The following is a 22,500-nucleotide window of genomic DNA, read 5'->3' on the forward strand; positions in this document are numbered from 1 at the left end:
ACGCACTCCTACCTCCTTTTTACATCATTGTTGATGAGTTGACATGATGCTGTCAGACAGATGTAGTTGACCTGGTCTCGTTGTTGATGAGTTGACATGATGCTGTCAGACAGATGTAGTTGACCTGGTCTCGTTGTTGATGAGTTGACATGATGCTGTCAGACAGATGTAGTTGACCTGGTCTCGTTGTTGATGAGTTGACATGATGCTGTCAGACAGATGTAGTTGACCTGGTCTCGTTGTTGATGAGTTGACATGATGCTGTCAGACAGATGTAGTTGACCTGGTCTCGTTGATGATGAGTTGACATGATGCTGTCAGACAGATGTAGTTGACCTGGTCTCGTTGTTGATGAGTTGACATGATGCTGTCAGACAGATGTAGTTGACCTGGTCTCGTTGTTGATGAGTTGACATGATGCTGTCAGACAGATGTAGTTGACCTGGTCTCGTTGTTGATGAGTTGACATGATGCTGTCAGACAGATGTAGTTGACCTGGTCTCGTTGATGATGAGTTGACATGATGCTGTCAGACAGATGTAGTTGACCTGGTCTCGTTGTTGATGAGTTGACATGATGCTGTCAGACAGATGTAGTTGACCTGGTCTCGTTGATGATGAGTTGACATGATGCTGTCAGACAGATGTAGTTGACCTGGTCTCGTTGTTGATGAGTTGACATGATGCTGTCAGACAGATGTAGTTGACCTGGTCTCGTTGTTGATGAGTTGACATGATGCTGTCAGACAGATGTAGTTGACCTGGTCTCGTTGATGATGAGTTGACATGATGCTGTCAGACAGATGTAGTTGACCTGGTCTCGTTGTTGATGAGTTGACATGATGCTGTCAGACAGATGTAGTTGACCTGGTCTCGTTGTTGATGAGTTGACATGATGCTGTCAGACAGATGTAGTTGACCTGGTCTCGTTGTTGATGAGTTGACATGATGCTGTCAGACAGATGTAGTTGACCTGGTCTCGTTGTTGATGAGTTGACATGATGCTGTCAGACAGATGTAGTTGACCTGGTCTCGTTGTTGATGAGTTGACATGATGCTGTCAGACAGATGTAGTTGACCTGGTCTCGTTGTTGATGAGTTGACATGATGCTGTCAGACAGATGTAGTTGACCTGGTCTCGTTGTTGATGAGTTGACATGATGCTGTCAGACAGATGTAGTTGACCTGGTCTCGTTGTTGATGAGTTGACATGATGCTGTCAGACAGATGTAGTTGACCTGGTCTCGTTGTTGATGAGTTGACATGATGCTGTCAGACAGATGTAGTTGACCTGGTCTCGTTGTTGATGAGTTGACATGATGCTGTCAGACAGATGTAGTTGACCTGGTCTCGTTGTTGATGAGTTGACATGATGCTGTCAGACAGATGTAGTTGACCTGGTCTCGTTGTTGATCCTGTTGACCTCATGTTCCTTTTTACATCATTGATGATGAGTTGCTATTAGTGATGAGTGTTGTCTTTTTATTGGTCTCACTGTTATTGGCTGGAGCAAATCATATTTCATTAAGGTAATATTAATATTTTCTCTCTCTCTCTCTCCTTCCCTCTCCTTCTTCTCTCACTCTCAACCCCCTCTCTCTCCCCCTCCCCCTCTCTTTCTCTCTCTCCTTCCCTCTCCTTCTTCTCTCACTCTCAACCCCCTCTCTCCCCCTCTCTCTATACCTCTCTTTCTCTCCCCCCTCTCTCCCCCCCTCTCTCTATACCTCTCTTTCTCTCTCTCTCTCTCTCTACACCTCTCTTTCTCTCTCTCCCCCCTCTCTCTATACCTCTCTTTCTCTCTCTCCCCCCTCTCTCTATACCTCTCTCGACACCTCTCTCTCTCTCTCTCTCTCTCTCTACACCTCTCTTTCTCTCTCTCCCCCTCTCTCTACATCTCTCTTTCTCTCTCTCTGCCCCCCCTCTCTCTCTACACCTCTCTTTCTCTCTCTCCCCCCCTCTCTCCCCCTCTCTCTACACCTCTCTTTCTCTCTCCCCCCTCTCTCTCCCCCCTCTCTCTACACCTCTCTTTCTCTCTCTCCCCTCTCTCTCCCCCCTCTCTCTACACCTCTCTTTCTCTCTCCCCCCTCTCTCCCCCCCTCTCTCTACACCTCTCTTTCTCCCCCCTCTCTCCCCCTCTCTCTACACCTCTCTTTCTCCCCCTCTCTCTACACCTCTCTTTCTCTCTCTCCCCCTCTTTCTCCCCCCTCTCTCTACACCTCTCTTTCTCTCTCTCTGCCCCCCTCTCTCTCGACACCTCTCTCTCTCCCCCTCTCTCTCTGCCCCCCCTCTCCCCCTCCTCTCTAGTTCCAGAACCCGTATGCGTACTCCCCTCCATTCCGTTTTGGGACGGTTCCTAACGGTTCAACAGAGAGGAACATCAGGAAGAATTACCCCGACATGCACGAGTACCTGGTGAAATATCACCAAGGAGGAGTGCAGGATGCACTGGTCAGCCTCAAAGCAGGGTACGACACACACCCTGACCCCTGACCCCTAACATCTATCCCCTAGTCTTTAGGTTGTCCTCCCAGCTGGAGATGTTTATGTGGTGTTTAGGGGATAGTCTTTAGGTTGTCCTCCCAGCTGGAGATGTTTATGTGGTGTTTAGGGATAGTCTTTAGGTTGTCCTCCCAGCTGGAGATGTTTATGTGGTGTTTAGGGGATAGTCTTTAGGTTGTCCTCCCAGCTGGAGATGTTTATGTGGTGTTTAGGGGATAGTCTTTAGGTTGTCCTCCCAGCTGGAGATGTTTATGTGGTGTTTAGGGGATAGTCTTTAGGTTGTCCTCCCAGCTGGAGATGTTTATGTGGTGTTTAGGGGATAGTCTTTAGGTTGTCCTCCCAGCTGGAGATGTTTATGTGGTGTTTAGGGGATAGTCTTTAGGTTGTCCTCCCAGCTGGAGATGTTTATGTGGTGTTTAGGGGATAGTCTTTTGGTTGTCCTCCCAGCTGGAGATGTTTATGTGGTGTTTAGGGGATAGTCTTTAGGTTGTCCTCCCAGCTGGAGATGTTTATGTGGTGTTTAGGGGATAGTCTTTAGGTTGTCCTCCCAGCTGGAGATGTTTATGTGGTGTTTAGGGGATAGTCTTTTGGTTGTCCTCCCAGCTGGAGATGTTTATGTGGTGTTTAGGGGATAGTCTTTAGGTTGTCCTCCCAGCTGGATATGTTTATGTGGTGTTTAGGGGATAGTCTTTAGGTTGTCCTCCCAGCTGGAGATGTTTATGTGGTGTTTAGGGGATAGTCTTTAGGTTGTCCTCCCAGCTGGAGATGTTTATGTGGTGTTTAGGGGATAGTCTTTAGGTTGTCCTCCCAGCTGGAGATGTTTATGTGGTGTTTATGGGATAGTCTTTAGGTTGTCCTCCCAGCTGGAGATGTTTATGTGGTGTTTAGGGGATAGTCTTTAGGTTGTCCTCCCAGCTGGAGATGTTTATGTGGTGTTTAGGGGATAGTCTTTAGGTTGTCCTCCCAGCTGGAGATGTTTATGTGGTGTTTAGGGGATAGTCTTTGGGTTTTCCTTGCAAATGCCAGGGTTGTCGGTTCAATTCCCACACAGGGACCAGTATGAAAGACATATAAAATTGTATTCCCTCACTACTGTAAATATCTCTGGATAAGAGCGTCTGCTAAATGACTAAAAATGGAAGGATTTGGGTCATTTTTATGTGTAGGACCAGACCCAGGAACATGTTTGGCTTGGTGGAAGCATCCAGGATGCACTGACTGCGTTATCATCTGACGGTCCTCTTCCTTATCGTTATCATCTCACGGTCCTCTTCCTTATCGTTATCATCTCACGGTCCTCTTCCTTATCGTTATCATCTCACGGTCCTCTTCCTTATCGTTATCATCTCACGGTCCTCTTCCTTATCGTTATCATCTCACGGTCCTCTTCCTTATCGTTATCATCTCACGGTCCTCTTCCTTATCGTTATCGTCTCACGGTCCTCTTCCTTATCGTTATCATCTCACGGTCCTCTTCCTTATCGTTATCGTCTCACGGTACTCTTCCTTATCGTTATCATCTCACGGTCCTCTTCCCAGTGGGTAGTGACGGCGTTATCATCTCACGGTCCTCTTCCTTATCGTTATCGTCTCACGGTCCTCTTCCCAGTGGGTAGTGACGGCGTTATCATCTCACGGTCCTCTTCCCAGTGGGTAGTGACGGCATTATCATCAGACGGTCCTCTTCCCAGTGGGCAGGGACGGCGTTATCATCTCACGGTCCTCTTCCTTATCGTTATCATCTGACGGTCCTCTTCCTTATCGTTATCATCTGACGGTCCTCTTCCCAGTGGGTAGTGAAGGCGTTATCATCTGATGGTCCTCTTCCCAGTGGGTAGTGAAGGCGTTATCATCTGATGGTCCTCTTCCCAGTGGGCAGGGACGGCGTTATCATCTGATGGTCCTCTTCCCAGTGAAGGCGTTATCATCTGATGGTCCTCTTCCCAGTGGGTAGTGAAGGCGTTATCATCTGATGGTCCTCTTCCCAGTGGGCAGGGACGGCGTTATCATCTGATGGTCCTCTTCCCAGTGGGTAGTGAAGGCGTTATCATCTGACGGTCCTCTTCCTTATCGTTATCATCTGACGGTCCTCTTCCTTATCGTTATCATCTGACTGTCCTCTTCCCAGTGGGTAGTGACGGCGTTATCATCTGACGGTCCTCTTCCTTATCGTTATCATCTGACGGTCCTCTTCCCAGTGGGTAGTGACGGCGTTATCATCTGATGGTCCTCTTCCCAGTGGGTAGTGAAGGCGTTATCATCTGATGGTCCTCTTCCCAGTGGGTAGTGACGGCGTTATCATCTGACGGTCCTCTTCCCAGTGGGTAGTGACGGTCCTCTTCCCAGTGGGTAGTGAAGGCGTTATCATCTGATGGTCCTCTTCCCAGTGGGTAGTGACAGCGTTATCATCTCGCGGTCCTCTTCCCAGTGGGTAGTGACGGCATTATCATCTGACGGTCCTCTTCCCAGTGGGTAGTGACGGTCCTCTTCCCAGTGGGTAGTGATGGTCCTCTTCCTTATCGTTATCATCTCACGGTCCTCTTCCCAGTGGGTAGTGACGGTCCTCTTCCCAGTGGGTAGTGACGGTCCTCTTCCTTATCGTTATCATCTGACTGTCCTCTTCCTTATCGTTATCATCTGACTGTCCTCTTCCTTATCGTTATCATCTCACGGTCCTCTTCCCAGTGGGTAGTGACGGCGTTATCATCTCACGGTCCTCTTCCCAGTGGGTAGTGACGGTCCTCTTCCCAGTGGGTAGTGAAGGCGTTATCATCTGATGGTCCTCTTCCCAGTGGGCAGGGACGGCGTTATCATCTCACGGACCTCTTCCTTATCGTTATCATCTCACGGTCCTCTTCCCAGTGGGTAGTGACGGCGTTATCATCTGACGGTCCTCTTCCTTATCGTTATCATCTGACGGTCCTCTTCCCAGTGGGTAGTGATGGCGTTATCATCTGACTGTCCTCTTCCCAGTGGGTAGTGACGGCGTTATCATCTCGCGGTCCTCTTCCCAGTGGGTAGTGACGGTATTATGGTCAATTTGTCAGGATAGAATCAGAGGCACGATGGTTCACAGAGTCAAAGGCTATGAAGGCCTGGTGTCTATGACGGCCTTGTGTCTATAAAGGCCTGGTGTCTATGAAGGCCTGGTGTCTATGAAGGCTTGGTGTCTATGAAGGACTGGTGTCTATGAAGGCCTTGTGTCTATAATGTACAGTAGTTCATTTTGCTCCTGGTGTTTTTTTTGTAATTTGGTTTGAATTTGGCGCGTTGAACATTATCCCACTCACGGGATGGGTGCGTCAAGAAGTTTAACCAATTAGGGCACCCCTGAGTTCTGCAGGCATTTCCTCCTAATCCCAGGTCTTCAGGAGCAGGGCATGTATGTGTTGTAGGAGCACTGGTCCTCCTTCCATCAAGATTTCAGCTGGAATTGAATCTGGCCGTTGTTGTTTCCCTTCTAAAGGATGGCATCTTGCACCTCCTGCAGGCCAGGAGGTTCTCCCTTGTCCTCCTGCAGGCTGGGTGGTTCTCCCTTGTCCTCCTGCAGGCCAGGAGGTTCTCCCTTGTCCTCCTGCAGGCTGGGTGGTTCTCCCTTGTCTTCCTACAGGTTTGGTGGGTCTCCCTTGTCCTCCTGCAGGCCAGGAGGTTCTCCCTTGTCCTCCTGCAGGCTGGGTGGTTCTCCCTTGTCTTCCTACAGGTTAGGTGGGTCTCCCTTGTCCTCCTGCAGGTTAGGTGGGTCTCCCTTGTCCTCCTACAGGTTAGGTGGTTCTCCCATGTCCTCCTACAGGGTAGGTGGGTCTCCCATGTCCTCCTACAGGGTAGGTGGGTCTCCCATGTCCTCCTGCAGGTTAGGTGGGTCTCCCATGTCCTCTTGCAGGTTAGGTGGTTCTCCCTTGTCCTCCTACAGGTTAGGTGGGTCTCCCATGTCCTCCTGCAGGGTAGGTGGGTCTCCGATGTCCTCCTTTAGGTTGGGTGGGTCTCCCATGTCCTCCTGCAGGGTAGGTGGGTCTCCCAAGTCCTCCTGCAGGCTTGGTGGTTCTCCAATGTCCTCCTTTGTGGGTCGCTGAGGGATGTGGTCAATATCAATTGTTGTGCTTCTGTTGAGGAGCTCCTCGAAGTGTTCTTTCCACTGGGATTGGATTGATTCGTCATGCTTCATTAGCATTTTCCCATCTTTGGGGCGAAGGGGGTTCAGGCCACGGTGACTGGGTCTGTACACCGTCTTGGCGGTGAGGGATGTGTTAGGCCACGGTGACTGGGTCTGTACACCGCCTTGGTGGTGAGGGATGTGTTCAATCTCACTGAGTGTATCTCTGGAGCGAAGGGGGTTTAGGCCACGGTGACTGGGTCTATACACCGCCTTGGTGGTGAGGGATGTGTTCAATCTCACTGAGTGTATCTCTGGACTGGTCGACACCGCCTTGGCGGTGAGTTCTCACTGAGTTTGTCTCTGAGGCCACGGTGACTGGGTCTGTACACCGCCTTGGCGGTGAGGGATGTGTTAGGCCACGGTGACTGGGTCTGTACACCGCCTTGGTGGTGAGGGATGACTGGGTCTGTACAATGTGTTCAATCTCACTGAGTGTATCTCTGGAGCGAAGGGGGTTTAGGCCACGGTGACTGGGTCTATACACCGCCTTGGTGGTGAGGGATGTGTTAGGGCACGGTGACTGGTTCTGTACACCGCCTTGGTGGCGTCGAAGGAGCCTCTGGAGTCGGCCAGCTGCTGGATCTCCAGGACCTTTTCTGTTCACGATGTGGTTTTTAGATCCCAGCGTTGGACATCTCACTGTGGAGGGAGCTTCTCTTTTGGCCCTGCAGTTGATATCGTTTTTCCAGAAGGTTCCCCGCTTGGTGTCAATGAGCTGTTCAATTTCTGAGGCATTCTCATCAGACCAGTCCTTTTGGGTCTTACTGTTGGTGGGGTCATCCTTTTGGGTCTTACTGTCGGTAGAGTCATCCTTTTGGGTCTTACGGTCGGTGGGGTCATCCTTTTGGGTCTTACGGTCGGTGGGGTCATCCTTTTGGGTCTTACGGTCGGTGGGGTCATCCTTTTGGGTCTTACGGTCGGTGGGGTCATCCTTTTGGGTCTTACGGTCGGTGGGGTCATCCTTTTGGGTCTTACAGTCGGTGGGGTCATCCTTTTGGGTCTTACGGTCGGTGGGGTCATCCTTTTGGGTCTTACAGTCGGTGGGGTCATCCTTTTGGGTTTACGGGTGGAGTCTCCTACGGTCGATAGAGTCATCCTTTTGGGTCTTATGGTCAGTCATCCTTTTGGGTCTTACGGTCGGTGGAGTCATCCTTTTGGGTCTTACGGTCGGTGGAGTCATCCTTTTGGGTCTTAGGGTCGTTGGGGTCATCCTTTTGGGTATTACGGTCGGTGGGGTAATCCTTTTGGGTCTTACGGTCGGTGGGGTCATCCTTTTGGGTCTTATGGTCGGTGGGGGTCATCCTTTTGGGTCTTATGGTCGGTGGGGTCATCCTTTTGGATCTTACGGTCGGTGGAGTCATCCTTTTGGGTCTTACGGTCGGTGGGGGTCATCCTTTTGGGTCTTACGGTCGGTGGAGTCATCCTTTTGGGTCTTACGGTCGGTGGGGTCATCCTTTTGGGTCTTATGGTCGGTGGGGTCATCCTTTTGGGTCTTACGGTCGGTGGAGTCATCCTTTTGGGTCTTACGGTCGGTGGAGTCATCCTTTTGGGTCTTATGGTCGGTGGGGTCATCCTTTTGGGTCTTACGGTCGGTGGGGGTCATCCTTTTGGGTCTTACGGTCCGTAGAGTCATCCTTTTGGGTCTTACGGTCGGTGGGGTTCATCCTTTTGGGTCTTACGGTCGGTGGGGTCATCCTTTTGGGTCTTACGGTCGGTGGGGGTCATCCTTTTGGGTCTTACGGTCGGTGGGGTCATCCTTTTGGGTCTTAGGGTCGTTGGGGTCATCCTTTTGGGTCTTAGGGTCGTTGGGGTCATCCTTTTGGGTCTTACTGTTGGTGGGGTCATCCTTTTGGGTCTTACTGTTGGTGGGGTCATCCTTTTGGGTCTTACGGTCGGTGGGGTCATCCTTTTGGGTCTTAGGGTTGGTGGGGTCATCCTTTTGGGTCTTACTGTTGGTGGGGTCATCCTTTTGGGTCTTATGGTCGGTGGGGTCATCCTTTTTGGTCTTATGGTCGGTGGGGTCATCCTTTTTGGTCTTATGGTCGGTGGGGTCCTTGTTCTTTTGGGTCTTATGGTCGGTGGGGTCATCCTTTTGGTCTTACTGTTGGTGGGTTCTTTGTCCTTTTGGGTCTTATGGTCGGTGGGGTCCTTGTTCTTTTGGGTCTTATGGTCGGTGTGGTCATCCTTTTGGTCTTACGGTCGGTGGGGTCATCCTTTTGGTCTTATGGTCAGTGGGGTCATCCTTTTTGGTCTTACTGTTGGTGGGTTCTTTGTCCTTTTGGGTCTTATGGTCGGTGGGGTCATCCTTTTTGGTCTTACTGTTGGTGGGGTCATCCTTTTTGGTCTTACTGCTGGTGGGGTCATCCTTTTTGGTCTTACTGTTGGTGGGTTCTTTGTCCTTTTTGGTCTTATGGTCGGTGGGGTCCTTGTTCTTTTGGGTCGTACAATCGTGGGGTTCTATTTGGTCTTATAGCCAAGGTTGTCCTTGCAGGTGTTGAGGACTTGATTATGTTCCTGTGTGTTTCAATCTCCTCGGGCTTCTGGGTTCTGGAGGTGTTGTCGTTTGCTGTTATTTTGTCTGACGAGCGTGTTGTTGATGTTGAGACCATGTTCTACACATTTACTGAGCAGAATAACTCCATTCAAGTTTCTATTGCCAACTCCTTGCTTCCCAATTGTGACTCTCAAAAGACTGTGGTTCCAACTGACCCTGGCATTAAAATCCCCAAGTAGATTTATCTTGTCTTCTGGAAATTTGTCTCAGAATTCCATCCAGGTCAGCACAGACATACTCCTGAATTTAGTCTTTTTTTTAAACCTCCCACTTTTGGCTGGATGTGTCAATATGTGGTTTATACATATCTATTTGTATTTATACATATATTTATACACATTTAACATTTATGCATAATCTAAGAGCAGAATTACTGTTTTACCTAAATTAGCCATGAGATCCCTAGTTTGAAAGTGTTTTCAGAAAAATGTGATGTGCCATTTTTCCCTAAATGTTCCATAACGTGGGCCCGCCCCCAATTTGAATTCTAACCAATGAGCCTCAGCCCCCTAGCAATTTGAATTCTAACCAATGAGCCTCAGCCCCCTAGCAATTTGAATTCTAACCAATGAGCCTCAGCCCCTTGCCATTTGAGTGACAGCTAGCAAGACGCACACACGGCAGAGCGAGCGAGTGCAATGACCTGGTGGGTATATCTGACACATATAGTAGTACGCAATTTACCCGGGGACCACTTTTGGCTCGCGAACCACTACTTTCAGAACGATTAGCTACTAAGTATACAGAAGTACCGGAGTAAACTCTGTTTAACTTCATCCTGCGAGTCAAAGGGTTGGAGCCATTTGATTGTTTGCAAAGCACCAAACGGATGGTCATAAGGCGTTTGTCGAAGTGGCCGATGAGTTCATTGTTAATAGCCGATCCCTAGTCCAGGGACCCTTGGTTCACCAGCCAGCTTTCCTTTCAGGAAAAGGGTCTATCTGCCTTTCCTCTCCTACAGGTGCTCTTCATCGGCCAGTAGAGTTTCAGAGAGTGCAGCAAGGTCGATGTGAAATCTCCTCAGCTCTCTGCCGTCTTTCAGGTCCCTTGTCCATTAGGGTTCCTGGCTCCAATGGTTATTTGGAGCCTGGAAGGTAGAATGTAGAATGTTTTTAAACTATGAAATTAAATTAAATTGTTTATTTCTCGTAGTTTCCGACCGTGAAGAGGTGAACCCACTGGACACACACACACACACACAGTCCCTAGAAGAAGTGAAACACACTGAAACCTATAGTACCAGTCAAAAGATTGGACACACCTATGAAATAACACGTATGTAGTAACAAAAAAAGTATTAATCTAAGTTTTAATTATTCAAAGTAGCCACCCTTTGCCTTGTTGACAGCTTTGCACACTCTTGGCATTCTCTCAACCAGCTTCACCTGGAATGCTTTTCCAACCGTCTTGAAGGAGCTCCCACATATGCTGAGCACTTGTTGGCTGCTTTTCCACTCTGCGGTCCAACTCATCCCAAACCATCTCATTTGGGTTGAGGTCGGGAGATTGTGGAGACCAGGTCATCTGATGCAGCACACCATCACTCTCTTTCTTAGTCAAATAGTCCTTACACAGACTGGAGGTGTGTTGGGTCATTGTCCTGTTGAAAAACAAATGATAGTTCCACTAAGTGCAAACCAGACAGGATGGTGTATCGCTGCAGAATGCTGTGGTAGCCATGCTGGTTAAGTGTGCCTTGAATTCTAAATAAATAAATCACAGACAGGTCTCACCAGCAAAGCTCCCCCACACTATCACACCTCCTCCTCCATGCTTCACGGTGGGAGTTTTGTCTGTGTGTTTTGTTACAGTAAACTGAGTTTATAGGTCCTCCGTGTGTTTTATTTACAGTAAACTGAGTTTATAGGTCCTCTGTGTGTTTTTGTTACAGTAAACTGAGTTTATAGGTCCTCTGTGTGTTTTATTTACAGTAAACTGAGTTTATAGGTCCTCTGTGTGTTTTGTTACAGTAAACTGGATGCCTTCATCTATGATGCTGCTGTGTTGAACTACGCTGCTGGCAGAGACGATGGCTGTAAGCTGGTCACCATCGGCAGCGGGTACATCTTCGCCACCACCGGCTACGGCATCGCTCTGCAGAAAGGGTCGCACTGGAAACGACAGGTGGACCTGGCTATACTGGCCATCATAGGAGATGGTAGGACTCTCCTCTCCTCTCCTAGGCTTTCCTCTGCTCTCATCTCCTCTCCTCTCCTCTCCTCTCCTTTCCTTTCCTTTCCTTTCCTTTCCTTTCCTTTTCTCTCCTCTCCTCTCCTCTCCTCTCCTCTCCTTTCCTCTGCTCTCCTCCTCGCCTGCCCTTTCCTCTACTCTCCTTTCATCTCCTCTCCTCTCTCTACCATATTTAACCCTTCTATATCACTGTCCTCTCCTCCCTCAACCAGTCCTGTATTTCTATTCTGTATATGTGGTTATTAATGTATATGTAAATACATGTATATGTAAATAGGGTTATATTTAAATAGGGGTATATGTAAATATGGGCATATGTAAATAGGGACAAATGTAAATAGGGTTATATTTAAATAGGGTATATGTAAATAGAGTTGTATGTAAATAGTGTATATGTAAATAGGGTTGTATGTAAATAGGGTTGTATGTAAATAGGGTTGTATGTAAATAGGGTTGTATGTAAATAGGGTTGTATGTAAATAGGGTTGTGTGTAAATAGTGTATATGTAAATAGAGTTATATGTAAATAGGGTTGTATGTAAATAGGGTTGTATGTAAATAGGGTTGTATGTAAATAGGGTATATGTAAATAGGGGTATATGTAAATAGCGTATATGTAAATAGGGTATATGTAAATAGTGTATATAAATAGGGTTGTGTGTAAATAGGGGTATATGTAAATAGAGTTATATGTAAATAGGGTTGTATGTAAATAGGGTTGTATGTAAATAGGGTTGTATGTAAATAGGGTTGTATGTAAATAGGGTTGTATGTAAATAGGGTTGTATGTAAATAGGGTTGTATGTAAATATGGTATATGTAAATAGGGGTATATGTAAATAGGGCTGTATATAAATAGGGTTGTGTGTAAATAGGGCTGTATGTAAATAGGGTATATGTAAATAGGGTTGTATGTAAATGGGGTATATGTAAATAGGGTTGTATGTAAATAGGGTTGTATGTATTTCTGTCTGTTTTTTCATCTGTCTTCTCTACTGTTACACTTCTGTTCAGCCAAGTCCAAGAGAGGAGAACTGGCAAGTAAGCATTTCACTGTGTTGTCTACACCTCGCTGTTTGTGGTCCTCTCCTTTCCTTTCCTCTCCTTTTCTCTCCTTTCCTCTGCTCTCCTCTCCTCTTCTCTCCTCTCCTTTCCTCTCCTCTCCTCTCCCTCTCCTCTCCTCTCCTCTCCTCTCCTCTTCTCTCCTCTCCTTTCCTCTCCTCTCCTCTCCTCTCCTCTTCTCTCCTCTCCTCTCCTCTCCTCTCCTCTCCTTTCCTTTCCTCTCCTTTTCTCTCATTTCATCTGCTCTCCTCTCCTCTTCTCTCCTCTCCTTTCCTCTCCTCTCCTCTCCTCTCCTCTCCTCTCCTCTCCTCTCCTCTCCTCTCCTCTCCTCTCCTCTCCTCTCCTCTCCTCTCCTTTCCTTTCCTCTCCTTTTCTCTCATTTCATCTGCTCTCCTCTCCTCTTCTCTCCTCTCCTTTCCTTTCCTCTCCTCTCCTCTCCTCTTCTCTCCTCTCCTCTCCTCTCCTCTCCTCTGCTCTCCTCTCCTCTCCTTTCCTTTCCCCTCCTTTCATCTCATCTCATCTCCTCTCCTCCTCTCCTCTCCTCTCCTCTCCTCTCATCTCATCTCATCTCCTCTCCTCTCCTCTCCTCTCCTCTCCTCTCCTCTCCTTTCCTCTCCTCTCCTTTCCTTTGCTCTCCTTTACTCTCATTTCCTTTCTTCTCCTCTCCTTTCATCTCCTCTTCTTTCCTCTGCTCTTCTTTCCTCTGCTATCCTTTCCTCTCCTTTCCTTTCCGTTACTTTCCATCCCCTCCTCTCCTCTTTCTTCTCCTTTCCTCTGCTCACCTCTCATTTCCTTTGATCTCCTCTTCTTTCCTCTCCTCTTCTTTCCTCTCCTTTCCTTTCCGTTACTTTCCTTCCTCTCTCCTCCCTCTTTCCTCTCTTTTCCTCTGCTCTCCTTTCCTCTGCTATCCTTTCCTCTCCTTTCCTTTCCGTTACTTTCCATCCTCTCTCCTCCCTCTTTCCTCTCTTTTCCTCTGCTCACCTCTCCTTTCCTCTCCTCTCCTCTCTCCTCTCCTCTCCTCTCTGCTCACCTCTCCTTTCCTCCCTCTCCTCCTCTCATTTCTCCTCTCTTTCCTCTCCTCCTCCCTCTCCCCTCCCTCCCTCCTCTCCTCTCCTCTCCTCTCCTTTCCTCTCCTCTCCTCTCCTCTCCTCTACTCTCCTCTCCTCCTTTCCTCTCCTCTCCTTTCCTTTCCGCTCCTTTTCTCTGCTCTCTTTTCCTTTCCTCTCCTCTCCTTTCCTCTCCTTTCCGCTCCTTTCCTTCCTCTCTTCTCCTCCCTCTTTCCTCTCCCTCTCCATTCCTCTGCTCGGCTCTCCTCTTCTCTTCTCTTCTCCTCTCATCTTCTCTCCTTTCCTCTTCTCTTGTTGCTTGAAAATCCTACCCTCTCTTCTCATCTCTCTTCATATCCTACACTCTCTTCTCGTCTCTCTACATATCCTACACTCTCTTCTCATCTCTCTTCATATCCTACCCTCTCTTCTCGTCTCTCTACATATCCTACACTCTTCTCGTCTCTCTACATATCCTACACTCTCCTCATCTCTCTTCTTGTCTCTCTACATATCCTACCCTCTCTTCTCGTCTCTCTACATATCCTACACTCTCCTCATCTCTCTTCTCGTCTCTCTTCATATTCTACATTCTCTTCTCGTCTCTCATCTCTTCTCTCTTTCTTGTCTCTCTACATATCCTACACTCTCCTCTCGTCTCTCTTCTCGTCTCTCATAATATCCAACACTCTCTTCATGTCTCTACATTGACATGTTAGTCATTTAGCAGACGCTCTTATCCAGAGCCACTTACAGTTAGCTCACTCATTCTGATTCAGGAGAGAGGGAGGAGAGGAGAGAGTGAGGAGAGGCATGAGAGGGGATGAGAGGGGGGAGGCATGAGAGGAGGTGAGGGATGAGAGGAGGGGAGAGAGGAGAGGAGAAGAGAAGAGAGAGATATGAGAAAGAGGAGAGAGGAGAGAGGAGGAGGAGAGAGAGAGAGATGAAAGGAGAGAGAGGAGAGGAGAGAGGAGAGGAGAGAGATATGAGAAAGGAGGAGAGAGGAGAGAGAGGGATGAGAAAGGGGAAAGAGGAGAGAGGATGAGAAAGGGAGAGAGAGGAGGAAAGAGGAGGAGCAGCAGTACCTGGACCATACAGCTCCACTAAATGGGCACCATTTTCCCTGAGGGAAAATTATAGACTACACTAATCACTACAGTGTAGAGTATCTACACTACATCTCCACTACACTACACTGTAGAGTATATCCACTACATCTCCACTACACTACAGTGTCACTAATCACTACAGTGTAGAGTATCTACACTACATCTCCACTACACTACAGTGTCACTAATCACTACAGTGTAGAGTATATCCACTACATCTCCACTACACTACAGTGTCACTAATCACTACAGTGTAGAGTATCTACACTACATCTCCACTACACTACAGTGTCACTAATCACTACAGTGTAGAGTATCTACACTACATCTCCACTACACTACAGTGTCACTAATCACTACAGTGTAGAGTATATCCACTACATCTCCACTACACTACAGTGTCACTAATCACTACAGTGTAGAGTATATCCACTACATCTCCACTACACTACAGTGTAGAGTATATCCACTACATCTCCACTACACTACAGTGTCACTAATCACTACAGTGTAGAGTATCTACACTACATCTCCACTACAATCACTACAGTGTAGAGTATATACACTACATCTCCACTACACTACAGTGTCACTAATCACTACAGTGTAGAGTATATCCACTACATCTCCACTACACTACAGTGTCACTAATCACTACAGTGTAGAGTATATCCACTACATCTCCACTACACTACAGTGTCACTAATCACTACAGTGTAGAGTATCTACACTACATCTCCACTCTCCACTACATCTCCACTACACTACAGTGTAGAGTACAGTGTAGAGTATATACACTACATCTCCACTACACTACAGTGTCACTAATCACTACAGTGTAGAGTATATCCACTACATCTCCACTACACTACAGTGTCACTAATCACTACAGTGTAGAGTATCTACACTACATCTCCACTACACTACAGTGTCACTAATCACTACAGTGTAGAGTATCTACACTACATCTCCACTACACTACAGTGTCACTAATCACTACAGTGTAGAGTATATCCACTACATCTCCACTACACTACAATGTAGAGTATATCCACTACATCTCCACTACACTACAGTGTCACTAATCACTACAGTGTAGAGTATCTACACTACATCTCCACTACACTACAGTGTAGAGTATATACACTACATCTCCACTACACTACAGTGTCACTAATCACTACAGTGTAGAGTATCTACACTACATCTCCACTACACTACAGTGTCACTAATCACTACAGTGTAGAGTATCTACACTACATCTCCACTACACTACAGTGTCACTAATCACTACAGTGTAGAGTATCTACACTACATCTCCACTACACTACAGTGTCACTAATCACTACAGTGTAGAGTATCTACACTACATCTCCACTACACTACAGTGTAGAGTATATCCACTACATCTCACTACACTACAGTGTCACTAATCACTACAGTGTAGAGTATCTACACTACATCTCCACTACACTACAGTGTCACTAATCACTACAGTGTAGAGTATATCCACTACATCTCCACTACACTACAGTGTCACTAATCACTACAGTGTAGAGTATATCCACTACATCTCCACTACACTACAGTGTAGAGTATCTACACTACATCTCCACTACACTACAGTGTCACTAATAACTACAGTGTAGAGTATATCCACTACATCTCCACTACACTACAGTGTCACTAATCACTACAGTGTAGAGTATATCCACTACATCTCCACTACACTACAGTGTCACTAATCACTACAGTGTAGAGTATCTACACTACATCTCCACTACACTACAGTGTCACTAATCACTACAGTGTAGAGTATATCCACTACATCTCCACTACACTACAGTGTCACTAATCACTACAGTGTAGAGTATCTACACTACATCTCCACTACACTACAGTGTAGCGTATATACACTACATCTCCACTACACTACAGTGTCACTAATCACTACAGTGTAGAGTATATCCACTACATCTCCACTACACTACAGTGTCACTAATCACTACAGTGTAGAGTATCTACACTACATCTCCACTACACTACATTACAGCCTTCCCTGCCAGGCCACACAGCTAGCATGTTCCACTCTGGTCCCACTATCTGTCCTTCCTCACAAAGTGTACACTTGTTCCCTTCCCTTCAGTGATCTGAAAGGAAAGGACTCGAAAGAGAAATCGGAGACTCCCACATGGGATGTAGTGAACGAGTGCACACTTCAGGAATAAGGGTATATTATTGGTAGGCCTGCTATGATAGCTAAAACAGGAAGACAGACCAGCTAGCAGACTACAGTTACCATGGTTACATTCACACAGCCAGCTAGCAGACTACAGTATTACCGTCACACAGTTACCATGGTTACATTCACACAGCCAGCTAGCAGACTACAGTATTACCGTCACACAGTTACCATGGTTACATTCACACAGCCAGCTAGCAGACTACAGTTACCATGGTTACATTCACACAGCCAGCTAGCAGACTACAGTTACCATGGTTACATTCACACAGCCAGCAGACTACAGTATTACCATCACACAGTTACCATGGTTACATTCACACAGCCAGCTAGCAGACTACAGTATTACCATCACACAGTTACCATGGTTACATTCGCACAGCCAGCTAGCAGACTACAGTATTACCGTCACACAGTTACCATGGTTACATTCACACAGCCAGCTAGCAGACTACAGTATTACCGTCACACAGTTACCATGGTTACATTCACACAGCCAGCTAGCAGACTACAGTATTTCCGTCACACAGTTACCATGGTTACATTCACACAGCCAGCTAGCAGACTGCAGTATTACCATCACACAGTTACCATGGTTACATTCACACAGCCAGCTAGCAGACTACAGTATTACCATCACACAGTTACCATGGTTACATTCGCACAGCCAGCTAGCAGACTACAGTATTACCGTCACACAGTTACCATGGTTACATTCACACAGCCAGCTAGCAGACTACAGGTATTACCATCACACAGTTACCATGGTTACATTACACAGTCTCCTCCTCCTCACCCCTCTCCACCCCCTTCTGTCTCCATCCCAGTCCTCATTCACCAGCCAGCTCCTCACCCCCTTCTGTCTCTCCCTCCTCACCCCTCCTCACCCCCTTCTGTCTCCCCCTCCTCACCCCCTCCTCACCCCCTTCTGTCTCCCCCTCCTCACCCCTCCTCACCCCCTTCTGTCTCTCCCTCCTCACCCACTTCTGTCTCTCCCTCCTCACCCCTCCTCACCCACTTCTGTCTCCCCCTCCTCACCCCTCCTCACCCCCTTCTGTCTCTCCCTCCTCACCCCCTTCTGTCTCTCCCCCTCCTCACCCTTCCTCACCCCCTTCTGTCTCCCCCTCCTCCCCCTCCTCACCCCCTCCTGTCTCCCCCTCCTCACCCCTTTCTGTCTCCCCCTCCTCACCCCTCCTCACCCCCTTCTGTCTCCCCCCTCCCCCTCCTCACCCCTCCTCTCTATCAATAGATCATGTCATAGCCTTTACTTACTCTACTCTATCAATAGATCATGTCATAGCCTTTACTTACTGTCTATCTCTCAATCTATCTATCTCTCTACCTCAACCTCTCTCTCTCCCTGTCCCCCCACTCTCCCTCTCTCTCTGTCTGTCTCTATCTCTCTCTCTCTCTCTCTCTCTCTCTCTCTCTCTCTCTCTCTCTCTCTCTCTCTCTCTCTCTCTCTCTCTCTCTCTCTCCCCTCTTCTCCAGGTGAGATGGAGGAGTTGGAGGCTATCTGGCTAACAGGGATCTGTCACAATGAGAAGAACGAGGTGATGTCCAGTCAGCTGGACATAGACAACATGGCTGGAGTGTTTTACATGCTGGCTACCGCCATGGGCCTGTCTCTAATTACCTTCATATCAGAACACCTCTTCTACTGGAGGCTGAGATACTGTTTCACTGGAGTCTGTAATGGACGACCTGGTCTGCTCTTCACCATCAGCAGGGTAAGACTGAAGGGTACTGGGTGGGGGTTAGGGTACTGGGTAGGGTACTGGGTAGGGGTTAGGGTACTGGCTAGGGTACTGGGTAGGGGTTAGGGTACTGGGTAGGGGTTAGGGTACTGGGTACTGGGTAGGGTACTGGGTAGGGGTTAGGGTACTGGGTAGGTGGTTAGGGTACTGGGTAGTGGTTAGGGGTTACTGGGTAGGTAGGGGTTAGGGTACTGGGTAGGGGTTAGGTTACTGTGTAGGGTGGGTAGAACTGGGTAGGGTACTGGGTAGGGGTTAGGGTACTGGGTAGGGGTTAGGGTACTGGTGTAGGTATTAGGGTGTAGAATCCAGGGGTTAAGGTGTAGAATGTAGGCTAGGGTACTGGCTAGGGTTAGGGTGTAGAATGTAGCGGCTAGTGTACTGGGTAGGGGTAGGGTGTAGAATGTAAGGGTTAAGGTGTAGAATGTAGGGGTTAAGGTGTAGAATATAGGGGTTAAGGTGTAGAATGTATGGGTTAAGATGTAGAATGTAGGGTTTAAGGGTTAGGGTGTAGAATGTAGGGGTTAGGGTGTAGAATGCAGGGGTTAAGGTGTGGAATGTAGGGGTTAGGGTACTGGGTAGGGGTTAGGGTGTAGAACGTAGGGGTTAGGGTGTAGAATGTAGGGGTTAAGGTGCGGAATGTAGGGGTTAGGGTACTGTGTAGGGGCTAGGGCACTTGGTAGGGTTCGGGTGTAGAATGTAGGGGCTAGGGTACTGGGTAGGGGTTAGGGTGTAGAAAGTAGGGGTTAGGGTGTAGAATGTATTGGTTAGGGTGTAGAAGGTAGGGGTTAGGGTGTGGAATGTAGGGGTTAAGGTGCAGAATGTAGGGGTTAGGGTGTGGAATGTAGGGGTTAAGGTGTAGAATGTAGGGGTTAGGGTGTGGAATGTAGGGGTTAAGGTGTAGAATGTAGGGGTTAGGGTATAGAATGTAGAGTGTACATTTACATTTACATTTAAGTCATTTAGCAGACGCTCTTATCCAGAGTTTTAAGGTGTAGAATGTATTGGTTAGGGTGTAGAAGGTAGGGGTTAGGGTTAGTGTTTAGGGTTAGGGTTTAGAATGTAGGGGTTAGGGTGCAGCATGTAGGGTTTAAGGTGTAGAATGTAAGGGTTAAGGTGTAGAATGTAGGGTTTAGGGTGTATAATGTAGGGGTTAAGTTGTAGAAGGTAGGGGTTAAGTTATAGTTAAGTTATAGAAGGTAGGATTTAGGGTGTATAATGTAGGGGTTCAGTTGTAGAAGGTAGTGGTTAGGGTGTAGAATGTAGGGGTTAAGGTGTGGAATGTAGGGGTTAAGTTGTAGGGTTTAGGGTGTAGAAGGTAGGGGTTAAGTTGTAGAAGGTAGGGGTTAGGGTGTAGAATGTAGGGGTTAAGTTGTAGAAGGTAGGGGTTAGGGTGTAGAATGTAGGGGTTAAGTTATAGAAGGTAGGGGTTAGGGTGTAGAATGTAGGGGTTAAGTTGTAGAAGGTAGGAGTTAGGGTGTAGAATATAGGGTTTAAGTTGTAGAAGGTAGGGTTTAGGGTGTAGAATGTAGGGGTTAAGGTGTAGAATGTAGGGGTTAGGGTGTAGAATGTAGGGGTTAAGTTGTAGAAGGTAGGGGTTAGGGTGTAGAATGTAGGGGTTAAGTTGTAGAAGGTAGGGGTTAGGGTGTAGAATGTAGGGGTTAGGGTGTAGAATGTACGGTTTAGTAGAAGGTAGGGGTTAGGGTGTAGAATGTAGGGGTTAAGGTGTAGAATGTAGGGGTTAGGGTGTAGAATGTAGGGGTTGTAGTTAAGTTGTAGAAGGTAGGGGTTAGGGTGTAGAATGTAGGGTTAAGTTGTAGAAGGTAGGGGTTAGGGTGTAGAATGTAGGGGTTAAGGTGTAGAATGTAGGGGTTAGGGTGTAGAATGTAGGGGTTAAGTTGTAGAAGGTAGGGGTTAGGGTGTAGAATGTAGGGGTTAGGGTGTAGAATGTAGGGGTTAAGTTGTAGAAGGTAGGAGTTAGGGTGTAGAATGTAGGGTTTAAGTTGTAGAAGGTAGGGGTTAGGGTGTAGAATGTAGGGGTTAGGGTGTAGAATGTAGGGGTTAGGGTGTAGAATGTAGGGGTTAAGTTGTAGAAGGTAGGGGTTAGGGTGTAGAATGTAGGGGTTAAGTTGTAGAAGGTAGGGGTTAGGGTGTAGAATGTAGGGGTTAATGTGTAGAATGTAGGGGTTAGGGTGTAGAATGTAGGGGTTAAGTTGTAGAAGGTAGGGGTTAGGGTGTAGAATGTAGTAGAATGGGTGTAGAATGTAGGGGTTAAGTTGTAGAATGTAGGGGTTAAGTTGTAGAAGGTAGGGGTTAGGGTGTAGAATGTAGGGGTTAAGGTGTAGAATGTAGGGGTTAGGGTGTAGAATGTAGGGGTTAAGTTGTAGAAGGTAGGGGTTAGGGTGTAGAATGTAGGGGTTAAGTTGTAGAAGGTAGGGGTTAGGGTGTAGAATGTAGGGGTTAAGTTTTAGAAGGTAGGGGTTAGGTTGTAGAATGTAGGGGTTAAGGTGTAGAATGTAGGGGTTAGGGTTTAGAATGTAGGGGTTAGGGTGTAGAATGTAGGGGTTAAGTTATAGAAGGTAGGGTTTAGGGTGTATAATGTAGGGGTTAAGTTGTAGGGGTTAGGGTGTAGAATGTAGGGGTTAAGGTGTAGAATGTAGGGGTTAAGTTGTAGAATGTAGGGTTTAGGGTGTAGAAGGTAGGGGTTAAGGTGTAAGGCAGAGGAGGCTGGTAAGAGGATCTATAAGAGGACAGGGTCATTGTAATTGTAGGGGTAGAGGGTCGGGGATAAGATAGAGGGGGTAGGGAGTAGGATGGAGGGGGTAGGGGGTATGGGGTGGGATGGAGGGGGTAAGGTACATTTGCTAAGAGCTGAAGAACACCTTTTCTACAGGAGGTCAAGTTGCTGTTTCACTGCTCTGTCTGTCAGGTTGAGATGGAGAGAGAGAGGGAGTTGGGATGGAGGAAGGAGGGTGAAGGAGAAAGAGAGAGATGGAGGAGAAGAGAGAGGTGGAGGAAGGAGAGAGAGAGAGAGAGAGAAAGGTGGAGGAAGGAGAGAGAGAGAGACAGAGAGAGAGAGAGAGAGAGAGAGAGAGAGAGAGAGAGAGAGAGAGAGAGAGAGAGAGAGAGAGAGAGAGAGAGAGAGAGAGAGAGAGAGAGAGAAGGGGATGGAGGAAGGTGATGGTCAGGTTACTGCTGTGAAATAGAGCCAGGTGTTGCAGCCTGAGGCAGAAAAGAGATACATCACCCTCTGTCTCTGTTCTCTATTCTGCTCCTGTACTTTACTAGCCATCCTTTCTCAGCCTGGGTTAGGGTCAGTCTGTTTCTATTGTCTCTGCCTGGGTTAGGGCCAGTCTGTTTCTATTGTCTCTGCCTGGGTTAGGGCCAGTCTGTTTCTATTGTCTTAGCCTGGGTTAGGGCCAGTCTGTTTCTATTGTCTCTGCCTGGGTTAGGGCCAGTCTGTTTCTATTGTCTCTGCCTGGGTTAGGGCCAGTCTGTTTCTATTGTCTCTGCCTGGTTTAGGGCCAGTCTGTTTCTATTGTCTCTTCCTGGGTTAGGGCCAGTCTGTTTCTATTGTCTTAGCCTGGGTTAGGGCCAGTCTGTTTCTATTGTCTCTGCCTGGGTTAGGGCCAGTCTGTTTCTATTGTCTCTGCCTGGGTTAGGGCCAGTCTGTTTCTCCTGTCTCAGCCTGGGTTAGGGCCAGTCTGTTTCTATTGTCTCTGCCTGGGTTAGTGCCAGTCTGTTTCTCCTGTCTCAGCCTGGGTTAGGGCCAGTCTGTTTCTAATGTCTTAGCCTGGGTTGGGGCCAGTCTGTTTCTTCTTTCTCTGCCTGGGTTAGGGCCAGTCTGTTTCTATTGTCTAAGCCTGGGTTGGGGCCAGTCTGTTTCTATTGT

General features: G+C 47.6%; 1 pseudogene; it reads left to right on the top strand.

Moving 5' to 3' along the window:
• The window catches only part of LOC124019434, a 176,176-nt pseudogene that overhangs the window by 129,310 nt on the left and 24,366 nt on the right, over positions 1–22,500 (top strand).

The sequence above is a fragment of the Oncorhynchus gorbuscha genome, unplaced genomic scaffold (assembly GCF_021184085.1).
Source record: "Oncorhynchus gorbuscha isolate QuinsamMale2020 ecotype Even-year unplaced genomic scaffold, OgorEven_v1.0 Un_scaffold_921, whole genome shotgun sequence".
NCBI lineage: Eukaryota > Metazoa > Chordata > Actinopteri > Salmoniformes > Salmonidae > Oncorhynchus > Oncorhynchus gorbuscha.